Genomic DNA, 12,884 nt, shown 5'->3' on the forward strand with positions numbered 1-12,884 from the left:
CAGAACCAAAGACAAAAACCACATGATTATCTCAATAGATGCAGAAAAGGCCTTTGACAAAATTCAACAGCCCTTCATGCTAAAAATGCTCAATAAATTCGGTATTGATGGAACGTATCTCAAAATAATAAGAGCTGTTTATGACAAACCCACAGCCAATATCATACTTATTGGGCAAAAACTGGAAGCATTCCCATTGAAAACTGGCACAAGACAGGGATGCCCTCTCTCACCACTCCTATTCAACATAGTGTTGGAAGTTCTGGCTAGGGCAATTAGGCAAGAGAAAGAAATAAAGGGTATTCAGTTAGGAAAAGAAGAAGTCAAATTGTCCCTCTTTGCAGATGACATGATTGTGTATTTAGAAAACCCCATCATCTCAGCCCAAAATCCCCTTAAGCTGATAAGCAACTTCAGGAAAGTCTCAGGACACAAAATTAATGTGCAAAAATCACAAGCATTTTTATACACCGGTAACAGACAAACAGAGAGCCAAATCAGGAATGAACTTCCATTCACAATTGCTTCAAAGAGAATAAAATACCTAGGAATCCAACTCACAAGAGATGTAAAGACCTCTTCAAGGAGAACTACAAACCACTGCTCAGTGAAATAAAAGAGGATACAAACAAATGGAAGAACATACCATGCTCATGGATAGGAAGAATCAATATCGTGAAAACGGCCATACTGCCCAAGGTAATTTATAGATTCAATGCCATCCCCATCAAGCTACTAATGACTTTCTTCACAGAATTGGAAAAAATGCTTTAAAGTTTATATGGAACCAAAAAAGAGCCCGTATTGCCAAGACAATCCTAAGTCAAAAGAACAAAGCTAGAGACATCATGCTACCTGACTTCAAACTATACTACAAGGCTACACTAACCAAAACAGCATGGTACTGGTACCAAAACAGAGATATAGACCAATGGAACAGAACAGAGTCCTCAGAAATAATACCACACATCTACAGCCATCTGATCTTTGACAAACCTGAGAGAAACAAGAAACGGGGAAAGGATTCCCTATTTAATAAATGGTGCTGGGAAAATTGGCTAGCCATAAGTAGAAAGCTGAAATAGATCCTTTCCTTACTCTTTATACAAAAATTAATTCAAGATGGATTAGAGACTTAAATGTTAGACCTAATACCATAAAAACCCTAGAAGAAAACCTAGGCAATACCATTCAGGACATAGGCATGGGCAAGGACTTCATGTCTAAAACACCAAAAGCAACGGCAACAAAAGCCAAAATTGACAAATGGGATCTCATTAAACTAAAGAGCTTCTGCACAGCAAAAGAAACTACCATCAGAGTGAACAGGCAACCTACAGAATGGGAGAACATTTTTGCAATCTACTCATCTGATACAAAGGGCTAATATCCAGAACCTAGAAAGAACTGAAACAAATTTACAAGAAAAAAAACAAACAACCCCATCAAAAAGTGGGCAAGGGATATGAACAGACATTTCTCAAAAGAAGACATGCATACAGCCAACAGACACATGAAAAAATGCTCATCATCACTGGCCATCAGAGAAATGCAAATCAAAACCACAATGAGATACCATCTCACACCAGTTAGAATGGCGATCATTAAAAAGTCAGGAAACAACAGGTGCTGGAGAGGATGTGGAGAAATAGGAACACTTTTACACTGTTGGTGGGATTGTAAACTAGTTCAACCATTATGGAAAACAGTATGGCGATTCCTCAAGGATCTAGAACTAGAAGTACCATATGACCCAGCCATCCCATTACTGGGTATATACCCAAAGGATTATAAATCATGCTGCTATAAAGACACATGCACATGTATGTTTACTGAGGCACTATTCACAATAGCAAAGACTTGGAATCAACCCAAATGTCCATCAGTGGCAGACTGGGTTAAGAAAATGTGGCACATATACACCATGGAATACTATGCAGCCATAAAAAAGATGAGTTTGTGTCCTTTGTAGGGACATGGATGCAGCTGGAAACCATCATTTTCAGCAAACTATCGCAAGAACAGAAAACCAAACACCGCATGTTCTCACTCATAGGTGGGAACTGAACAATGAGATCACTTGGACTCGGGAAGGGGAACATCACACACCGGGGCCTATTATGGGGAGGGGGACAGGGGAGGGATTGCATTGGGAGTTATACCTGATGTAAATGATGAGTTGATGGGTGCTGACGAGATGATGGGTGCAGCACACCAACATGTCACAAATATACATATGTAACAAACCTGCACATTATGCACATGTACCCTAGAACTTAAAGTATAATAATAAAAAAAAAAAAGAAAGAAAGAAAAAACAAAAAACAAAGCTGCCGGTATGGACCAGTACTTGATAATCACTAAGATTCCCTCTAACTCTCACATGATTCTCAGGTTCCTTTTCTATGGATTTTTATTTTGTAATTAAATGTCTGATGTTTACACCAAGTGTGTATCTGTCTGGGCAGATCTGTAATGTAGAGGTTGTGGTGAGCAGGAGGGACTATCAATTTTGCAGTGGCACTTCCAAGACCATACTAATCATCATCTATGATTAGCAGGATTAGCTAGATTATTTGGGTGAAAATGTGCTCTGAAAATAAAATGTGTTCTTTTAAAATCATAAATTTTAGTGATAAATCCAAATCTTAACACATAAACAAAATTGTGAATATGGCACATGTACATTTTTTTGTTAATGTATGAAACCATGCTTTCTTATCTTACTGAAGACATTTTGTGTGTAGATAAAAATAAAACCCTTTCTCCTCTAATTATTATCTACTACAGAAAGCTATCACCTCAGAAAGAGTTTATCTCTCTGCGCCAATTTTTCCTAAGTTCTCTTTTTCTGTCTACAGTATGATTCTATCAATCACTAAAGCTAAATACTTTGAAATTGTCTATGACACCCTTCTTCCGCTTTCTCTTCCAGCACATCCATTCACCCTACAAGTGCTGTCAGCTTGTGTTTTTCAGTGTGTCTGACAGCTATTCTTTCCTTCCTGATTGCTACTCCTGGCCTCCTCACTCAGCCCTAATCATCTCAAGCCTCACCTCTTGTGTGTGTTTCCTGACTGGGATCCCTATTTTCACTTTGTCTCCATCCAGTCAAACAGAAATATCATAGCCAAATGAAACTTTTCTGATGTCTCTTTGCATGATTAATGCAGAGTTCTGAACTCTTCATAGTTAATTCATAAATATGTTCTATAAGTGATTGTCAATCCTTGACTCAACAGCCTTTAATAACTACTCTATTTCCCATTAAGGAAAATCTGAAGCCTTCATCTAGTGTTAAATGCCGTCAATTATCTGGTCCCTTTTATTATTTCTAAACCTCATGTCCCATGCTCCCTTCTTTGAAAATGCCACTCTGGTCAAATCAGTCTATCCATCACTCCCCAAACAAATCATCCACAATCCCCTCTCCACATCTTGGTTTACTCAATATCCTATGCCTAAAAGCTCTTCACTTTCTCTTCCTGTACTTCCCACACTACAGCCTGATGGGTGCTTTCTTCTCCAGACTATAGCATTTAACAGTCACTTAACATATGGTTTTTGAACTGTTGTCTATCTTTTGTTTCTCAAACTGTATTTAATTAATAAGAATGTTGATAATTCATTTTCTATAATCACCTTTTTATTAATTAAACATGTTATCTACTTCATTTAAGAAACACAACCTTTGCCACAAATAAACTAGAGAACTACCATGCAAGAAACATCTAATGTCAGATTCTCTGCTGAGGACTTTAGACCCAACATCACTTACCATTCTCACAGCAACCCTGAGGGAATCAAGATACCTTCCATTTAACAATCAAGGGAGTAGAGACTTAGCAAATTTAGGAAAACTTACAAAAAGCACAATATAGGAAGTGCCACTACTAGAATTTATTCAAAGAGTTGCAGAGACAATTGCATGAAATAACACACAGGTCTGAAATGGAATACACTCTTAATACATGCTGTGTAATATTACTGTGGCTGGAGAATATTTTGAGTGGTGTACTTCATTTTCTCCAGGGGAATAAAAGGCAGGGTGCTGGCCAAAGTAACCAAAAGTCTTTCTGGACTTTTTCCCCAAAAGTTTATGGTCTTAAGAGATCTTAGATAATTTGTGGGAAGATAATGTGGGAAATTCCTGAGGAGAGGAAGAATACATCAAAGGAGTAGCAGAGAGAGTAGACTTCTTGTTCCCCACCTTCCCGCATTAGAAGATGATAGCTGAGCCAGAGGAATAAGGGGATGGGAAGATCTAAAAGAATGACCATAAAAAGTTTGGTAAATGTTGAGGCTGTGAAGACCCAGAATCTGTCTTCTAGAAGCACTGGAAAAGACCATTAGACACCCCAAAATTAATAACTCATAAATTACCTCTTGATTTCCCTCCCAACTAGTTCTCCCTCTAGCCTTTTTCCCAGGAAAATACTTCTTTCCTTGAAGACATTTCGACTCCCCTTTTTAGCTCCCATCCCACATCCAATCAATTGCATCATCCTTTCAATTCTACCTTCAGAATCGGGCTAGCTTTTGCTGACTTCAAACAGTGATCCAAGCCTGCATCATTTCAATAGCCTGCTTTTGTCCCTTTCTTTATTTATTTCAGTAGCCTCCTTTCATTTCTTTCCTTAATTATTTCTGTAGCTTGCTGGGAGGCTTCCTTGCTCCTTCCCTTGTCTTGTCTCTCTATGACTTATTCTCTGCCCAGCAATCAGAAGGAATCCGTTAAAACATGAGTGAGACCACACCATCCCCCTCCTCGAAACGCCCGAGAGGCTACCATATCGCCCTGAATAAAAGTCTGTGTAATGGCCTTGGAGGCACCATGTCATCATCTCCTACACTGGCTCCTCAACCTCATCTTTTAATGTCAACCTCCTTTACTGTACCCCGGCTATTTTGGCCTTCTCATCATTCTTCAGGCACACCAGTGCACTCCTATCTCCAGTCCTTTCTATGTGTTCCCTTTACCTGGAACTTTCACCCCCAGACATAAGCAAAACTCACTCCTTCGTTCATCTAGTGATGTCTTGAATGTTACTTTGTGATAGAGCCCTGTGAATCCAATCTATTGGAAATAGTGACTCCTACTCCCACCCATTGCTAAGGTGATTGTATAATTTATTGTCCACACTGAGAACTTTCAAGAATAAATTGAGTGTTATTAATATTCATACCAGGGCAGCAAATATAGACTATTTTTTAGCTTCCCTATTGTTGCTTTCCACTTCACTTACTGTATCACCACCTGGTTTATTAAGCATTTAGTTGTTGATTTTCTGTTTTTTGCCTTTGGATTGTGTGCTGTTTGAAAAAGAAGGCTTCATTTCACTCACTGATTTACCCCTAGAGCCTCAATAATAGCCACTTAATAAACATATATTGAAGGAATGAATGAGTGGACTGATTAGTAGTAAGACTCTAGAGAGAAAGGGTTGAGTGGACAGATAGAAAGATGGATAGCCTGAAGAATAATTCTCAAAAGATGACATAGAAACACAAAAAGTTAAGAGTCTAAGTAGGCCACATTATACAGGGCTATAAATATCTGTGGCAGCTTAAAGGACGCCACAGATTATTTTACACTCCTCCCATGGAGGCTCCTCCCTTTGAATCTGAATGTAGTGAACAGTCTTTATGATGGCCTTCCTATGCTTACCTCTTGGCATTCACACCCCTGGGTAACACCCTTCCCTTAAGAGTGAGACTGATCAGTGATGTTCTTCCAACCATTAGAACACAGCAAAAATGATTCTATTTTGTAGGATTGCAACACTGGACTTGCTAGCAGACACCTTCCTTTGCTATCTTTGATGAAGTAAGCAGTCATGTTGGTGAGGTTTATAGGACAGACAACTGAGGATGACTTCTGGTCAACAGCCAGCAAGAAATCTAGTTCTTCTGTCCAGCAGCCCACAAGAACCTGAATTCTGCCAACTACCATATGAGCTTGGAAACAACTCCTTCCCTGGTCTGACCTTTAGATGAGATCTCAGCCTTGGACAAGACTTGGGTGGCAAGCTTGTAGAGGACTTAGCCAAGCCACGCCTGGAATCATGATCCACAAAACCTGTGAGACAATAATTCTCTGTTATCTGAAGCTGCTAAATTTGTGATGATACTGTTAGACAGCAATAGATAACTAAGATATTCAGTGACCTCTGTGACTATTCCGACACATAGAATATAAAACTAATTCTGAGCCAGTTTCTCAAGCCAGGTTTTCAGAGACTGGAAGCCCTTACTTTATGTCTCTGGAATCTCTCTCTTTCTCTCTCTCTCTCTCTCTCTCTCACACACACACACACACACACACACACATATCCCTGAGCCACTGTGTACAAGACATCTCCCACTGAAACTGCTATGTTGGAGAAGCTACATGTGGATTAACAGTTACAGCTTAGCCATCTCCTCCTCGAAGTTCAAACATCCTTATATAGCTATTCTTACTTCCTGAGATTTTTTATGTTCATGAACTTCATCTTCAAAAGTGGGACTACACTAGATCTTTAAAGTGAGAATGCTAATGCTGGTTCAAATGTATTTTACTTATAATTTTAGCAAATATCGGCAATTCCAGTGTGGCTGAAGCAACTTGTATTTCTAATAGCATTGCGTGAAAGATATCACCATCACTAGCATTTATCACTTTTTTTAGTTCTTGCTAGACTGGTTGGTAAAAAGTTATATTTTCTTTGTTTCCTTAAATTTTATTTCCCTGTTTACCAGAAGGCTTGAAAATCATTTTGTTGATCACTTGGGTTTTCTTTTCTATAAAATTCTTATTAATATCTTCTGGTTTTTTTTTAAAAAAAGAATCAGTTTATGAGACTATGCATTATAACTATTAAATTTTTTATTACTAATTTTTTGTGTTGTATTGTTTTTCTAAATCTATCATGATTTATATACTTTGCTCTACATGATTTTAATATTATAAAGTCAAAATATTACCCTAATTCTTTCATAACTTCTGAGTTTTCTGTCATGGTCTCAATTATTTCCATATCTTAAAGTGAACAAGTCATCTCCTATATTTTCTCCTAACATCTTTTATTGTTCTATTTGTTTAAATTTAGATATTTCTTCCATCTGGACTTATTCTTGTATGAAGTAGGGGTCCAGCATGATTTTATTATAGAAAAAGCCAGTTATACTAGCTCTGTTTCTTAAATAAAGCACGATTTTTCTATTGTACTGAAAATGCCATCCTTCTCACATGTTAAAATCACATATATAGTCTGGGATCTATCATTGAACTTTCCATTTGGTTCTCTAATTTATTTTTCTATTTATGTGTAAATATAATGGTAATTTGATTAAAGTATAGACAAAAATTAAATGTAGCTTAAACTGTTGAGTTATTCAATCAAACTTTAAAGTTCCTTTTTTATCCTTCTGATACTCTTATTACTTCTGTATTTAGGTCTCCGGACCAAACTTCAAGTTCTCTTACTTTTTCCTTCAATATTTCCACCCCTGTGTATTTTTTCAGACTACTTATTTAAGTCGCAGTAGTGATCATTCTCATCTTCATGGACTATATTATTTGAGTTTAAAAATCACTGGATTTTGGATTTTTGTTGTTGTAATCTGCTTTGAACTTTCCTGAATATTCTCCTTTATTTGTTCATTTTCTGTTTTCTCCAGCAGTTCTGATCTAGCTGTGTTTTTCACGTTGATTGTTCCCCCTCTCTCTGGTCTCCAAATTACTTCAGGAACAGTACCTTTTTCAGACCAACAGGATTAGACTCAGAGGTGGCAATAACCACTCCTCCCATGGGTAGGTACCATGGTATCACACAAGTCATTGACCCCTGTGGAGAGACTGAATGAAATCCTGTGTGCTGTCCAGCCTCCTCAGCCAAAGAGACTCATACTCACATACCTCACAGGCAGCAAGAACTTCACCTTCCTTTCAGATGTTCCTCAGTTCTTCAGCAGCTGGAGAAAACACCACACTCCTGTAAGCCATTGTCACCTTTCCTCCCAACACCTCTGTGTCCGAAATCTCACCATAATTCACACCAATTGCTTCTGATCCTCACTGCAGAGCTCTCTGATGAAAGGCCTTAGCTTCTGTCAAAACCAAACAGAAGAAAGTATCAGATCTCTTCTTCAGGACTCTGTGAACCTCAGAAACCATTCTCTCCCCAACTGTCTGCCAGCCTACTACATGCAGAAGTTAATTAGGTATGGACATGTGGATTAGCTGGTGATATAAGTAGAGAAGAGTTGAGGTCCTTAAGCCCCAACCCTCCCTGAATTCTAACTAGGAAGTTAGGTTTAGATGGTTGAATTTAAAGGGCCTGAGAGACATCCTAGTGGAAATTTTGAGTAGGAAATTAGATATGCTACGTGTTTTTCACTGAATGTTTACATCCCCTCAAAATTCATATGTTGAAGCCCTAATCCCCAAAGTGATAGTATTTGAAGATGGAACTTTTGGAGATAATAGATCAGGAGGGAGACTCCATTAAGGGATTAGTGCCCTTATAGGAAAATATACTATAGAGCTTTTTTTCTCTCTCTCTCTTTCTCTCTCCCATGTAAGGATACAGTGAGAAGGCAGCCATTGACAAGCCAGGAGGCAGGCCCTCACCAGACACAGGATCTTCTGGCACCTTGATCTCAGACTTCCCAGCAGCCATAACTGTGAGAAATAAGTGATTGTTGTTCAAGACACCCAGTCTGCAGCATTTGTAATAGCAGCTCACACTAAGACATCAGGACTCAGTCGAGGGATCTAAACTTGAGAAAATTCATGATAATTGAAGTCATAGATTCATCTACAGAGTACAGCATAGAGTAAGAAGAAGAGACCCTGAATTTGGTTTTGAGTAATACCAATGTTTAAAAATCCAATAAGGGCCTGTTGCTTAAAATAGGATGTCAAGAAAGAACAGCCAGGATAGGATGAAAAATGAAAGCATGATGAGTTACAGAAGCCAGGGAAGATGAGTGTTTCCAGAAGGAGGACATGTTCAACTGTGTCAATGACAGTGTCAAGCTCCGTGGAGAGGTCAGCTAATGAGAAAAGTAAAAAATGTGCGTCAGATTTAATAACAGTTCATACAGGTGACCTTACCAAGAGTTGTTTCAAAGGACCCAAAAAGAGTGAAAACACATAATAAATTTAAACAACTTCAAATATTTTATAGAAATTTATGTCTGAGATAAGCTATGATTAGAGGCTACATAAAATCACAAGTCAAGGAAGTCATAAATGGGTTATTAAAAGTGGAGCCAGAGGTTTGACCTGTCATTTAGCTCTTTTCTTTTCCAGTTGCTCACATATTTAACTATCTCAGGCATGACCCTATGATGTACATTAGCTTTGTCCAATTTTTTTTTTCTAAATTTGGAACTTTGGATAGAATGACTTGGGCAAAAATATAATTTGATTATTTGACTATTTTTAGTTAGGCAAAGTAAGCAATTTTAAGAGCTTTGTTTTTTCTCATTTTCTCCCTTTAAGCTCTTTTATTTCTTTACCCTCTCAATAAACCTCCTTGTGTTTATGGTTAAGGGAATGAGTCACTCCCACAGTAGAAGTGGGTGCTGAAAGATTTCACATTGTTTTTCTCTACACAGGACTAAAACAACCAACAAATTTCAGACAGTTTATTGGAACAGTTGGTCAACACAGAGATAAAATTCATCAAACCAGTCATACGTAGATTCATGCAAGTCATTTGAATAAAAGAATAATCAGTCAGAATGGTTCAAGAAGATGGCACTGCTTCCTCTAAAAGGATAACACTCTAGTATTCAAAGAAAAGCAACAACTGAAGTTTTGTAATATTCAGAGATTAACATAGGCCCAGTATTTGGAGATTAATCAGTCTAACAGATGGACTCTAATGTATTCTTTTTCCAGTGAAATCAAAATATGCAGCTCTATGTTGGTGTTGAATTTATTTTGCTGAAATTTCTGACAGAAGTTATGTTTATTTAATACTTTAGAATAATAATAATCACAGACCCAAGTCTTTACTTCATGTTTCTCAACGGAAGCACATCAACACTGTAGGGATGTCAGAAAGCAAAAAGAAAAAAAAACAATTCACAGGCAGGAAAGTCATTCAGTGTTAGTAACAATATTTTAAGGAATAATGATAGACCAGCACCATTGCTTTGTCTACTGGGTTTTCACATAATGGCACTAGCAACAGCAATAGCGAGCAAAGAAGGGTGATCCTGCTGCTGCAGAGGCTTGCCTGGAGATGAGTCCAGGAAAGGCAAAATCAACTTTGCAAGATGATAGGATTGACTCAGCACCAATTGGAGAATAAAAAATGCAAGTAGCTAAGCTTTGAGCTCTCCGTCAGAAGCACAGGTTTTGTCTGAACCACTAAAGGAATTGGTGATCTTTTACTGTGTCTGTATGCCATCAAAAAAAGCAGTTTTAGAAATGCATACTATGAAACTGGATAAAGTATGTGAAAGCAGAATGGAATCAAATGATAGGAGTCACTTGGAAATCAAAATGGCCAGAATGAGAGCCACTGGAGACCATTTGGCTTTCAGTACCCAGTAATTTGCTGAAGTAATGTTTTGAGGTGATTGTCCAGCTCTCTACCATTGCCTTCCCTGAGAAAGAAAAGTCTCGGACAAGGTTTGGGTTTCAGTGTCTGTGCTGGGACCTTGGGATCATCCAACTGTTTCTGATTGGTCTAAGTCTAGAGTCTATTGGATGCTGAAAAACAATGGAATTCTCACATTGAAGAGCTCAATTTAGAAGCATTGAGAAATCACAGTCAGACAATGGTGAGTACTTAAATTAAAGGAATACATGTATGTTTATACAGAAAAGAACATACAGAGGTAAGAGACTGACATCTTGGTCATTTGCTACTGATGAGTGGGGAAAGAGATTCTGCAGATAAAAGCAATGGGTTGGGCATACAGAGAGAAACAAAATTAAAGAACTTGTGACCATAAACAGAGATAGATGCAAAAGATCCCCAATGGCCTTTTTATTTTGGGTTCACTGTATTTCCATAAGATGCCATTTTAGTTTTTATTATATTCCTCTTAGTTTTTCTTGATTAGGACATTACCTTGTGACAAAAACAACACTAATAGCTATCATTTATTTACTTAATGTTTGCCACATCCCTATGCATTTGCATGAATTGTTTCATTTAACTCCCCCACCATCATTATTATTACCCATTTATAGATGAGACAGCTGTGGCATTGGCCCAATTAGTAAGTGAAGGAATTAAGATTCAATGCCAGTCATCTGACTCTAAGGTTAACCCTCTTAATCACTAGCTGTGTGTTTCTGTGAACCTCAAGTTTCACTTTCATCTATAATGTGGGAATAATGTTACTGACCATACAAGTTATACAGATTCAATATGATAATATATGTAAAGGCTTTTGGTAAATTTTATAATTCTACAAGATCTTGTTTTGCTTTGGTTTATTCCAGGTTTAACAATTCATTTATTTTTACCATTCACCTATTAAGCCACCTCTCTAAAATGTTTACAGATATTTATTAAGCACACATATGCAGTATATTGAAATGTGATATAGATACATTTGAGGCACTTATCATAGGCATATATAATGGAGAAGATAACTGTGTACGTCTTATTTATCATCAATATTACTACTCTTTCAGCTTTAAGATGATGATGATGATGAAGACGGATACACTCCTTACCAAATCAAAGTTGCAACAATATGGGTTCCATTTATTACACACTATTAAAATTGTTGAAGTTTAAATTTCACAGTGATATGATAAATCTCTAGAAGTACTAGCTTTTGAATTGATGCCAAAATATTACCATTCCTCCAGTGCATTGGAACTAATTAGTATATGTGAAACTACACAATTAAAAAGATATTCTGTCTTTGTTGTGAATTGCCTAAGTTTTAGCTTTAATTTTATAGCTGCTCTGTCAGAAAAAACTACACTGAAAGATATTTCTTTCCAATAAGTTTGTACTTTATTTTCCTGAAATCTATTTTAAAAGCATAGAGTCTGAGCAAAGAGAAATGGATTAGTGTAATGACTCTTTGAAAGTCCTGATATACCATTCTGGGGATGAGAGTGCTCATGACCCAGTATTTCATTTCTATGGTCAGTACTGGGTAAACACTAAAAATCATTTCTCCTTGGAAACTACCATTTCTAGGTTCCATGCTGCTCCTATCCCTTCTGACAACACATTGTTTATATGGTTACAATTTTGCTGACTTAGTTATACCACGTGTAGTTAGAGTATATTCTGGTGTTGTATCTTTGCAACTATATCAAGAGCCTATATGCTAGTCTCCCTGATTGAATCTGGTTTGCAAAGGTCCTCCACCACACACTTACAGTTACCTAAGTTACTATTATGACTCCATAGATACACTATTTAGAAATGTATAACCCAGGCTAAATTGTCCTCAGCTTTGACCCACCAACGAATACATCAGCTAGAATGTTTTTGGTCACAAGGAAAAGGAAAATTCAAACTATTTTAACAATATAATTATTGCTTCGTGTAAGCTGTAGCCTAGTTTTCAGGCACAGTGTGTTTCAGACATTAACCATGTTTTTCTGTTATATCTTCATTTATGTGCTTCCCTGATAGCTGACTTCATCCTTAGACTGGCTTCCTTTATGGTTAACAAAGTGCTACAGCAGCTCCAGGTCTCACCTCTGCAAAACATACAGTTCAGAACAATTCCTTTATAACCAAAGTCTTGACCATTTGTTGTTAAGTTGAATTGTGTTGGCCTTGGATTCCTGAACATTTATGAGCCAATCATTGTGGTCCCAAAGGGGTTGAGACAATATTGATCAGGCTACTGTAATAGAGCTTACCCCTGGAAAAGGAAGTGGGAATCAAGGCTACAAAAATTAC

The sequence above is a fragment of the Papio anubis genome, chromosome 1, assembly GCF_008728515.1.
Source record: "Papio anubis isolate 15944 chromosome 1, Panubis1.0, whole genome shotgun sequence".
Lineage (NCBI taxonomy): Eukaryota > Metazoa > Chordata > Mammalia > Primates > Cercopithecidae > Papio > Papio anubis.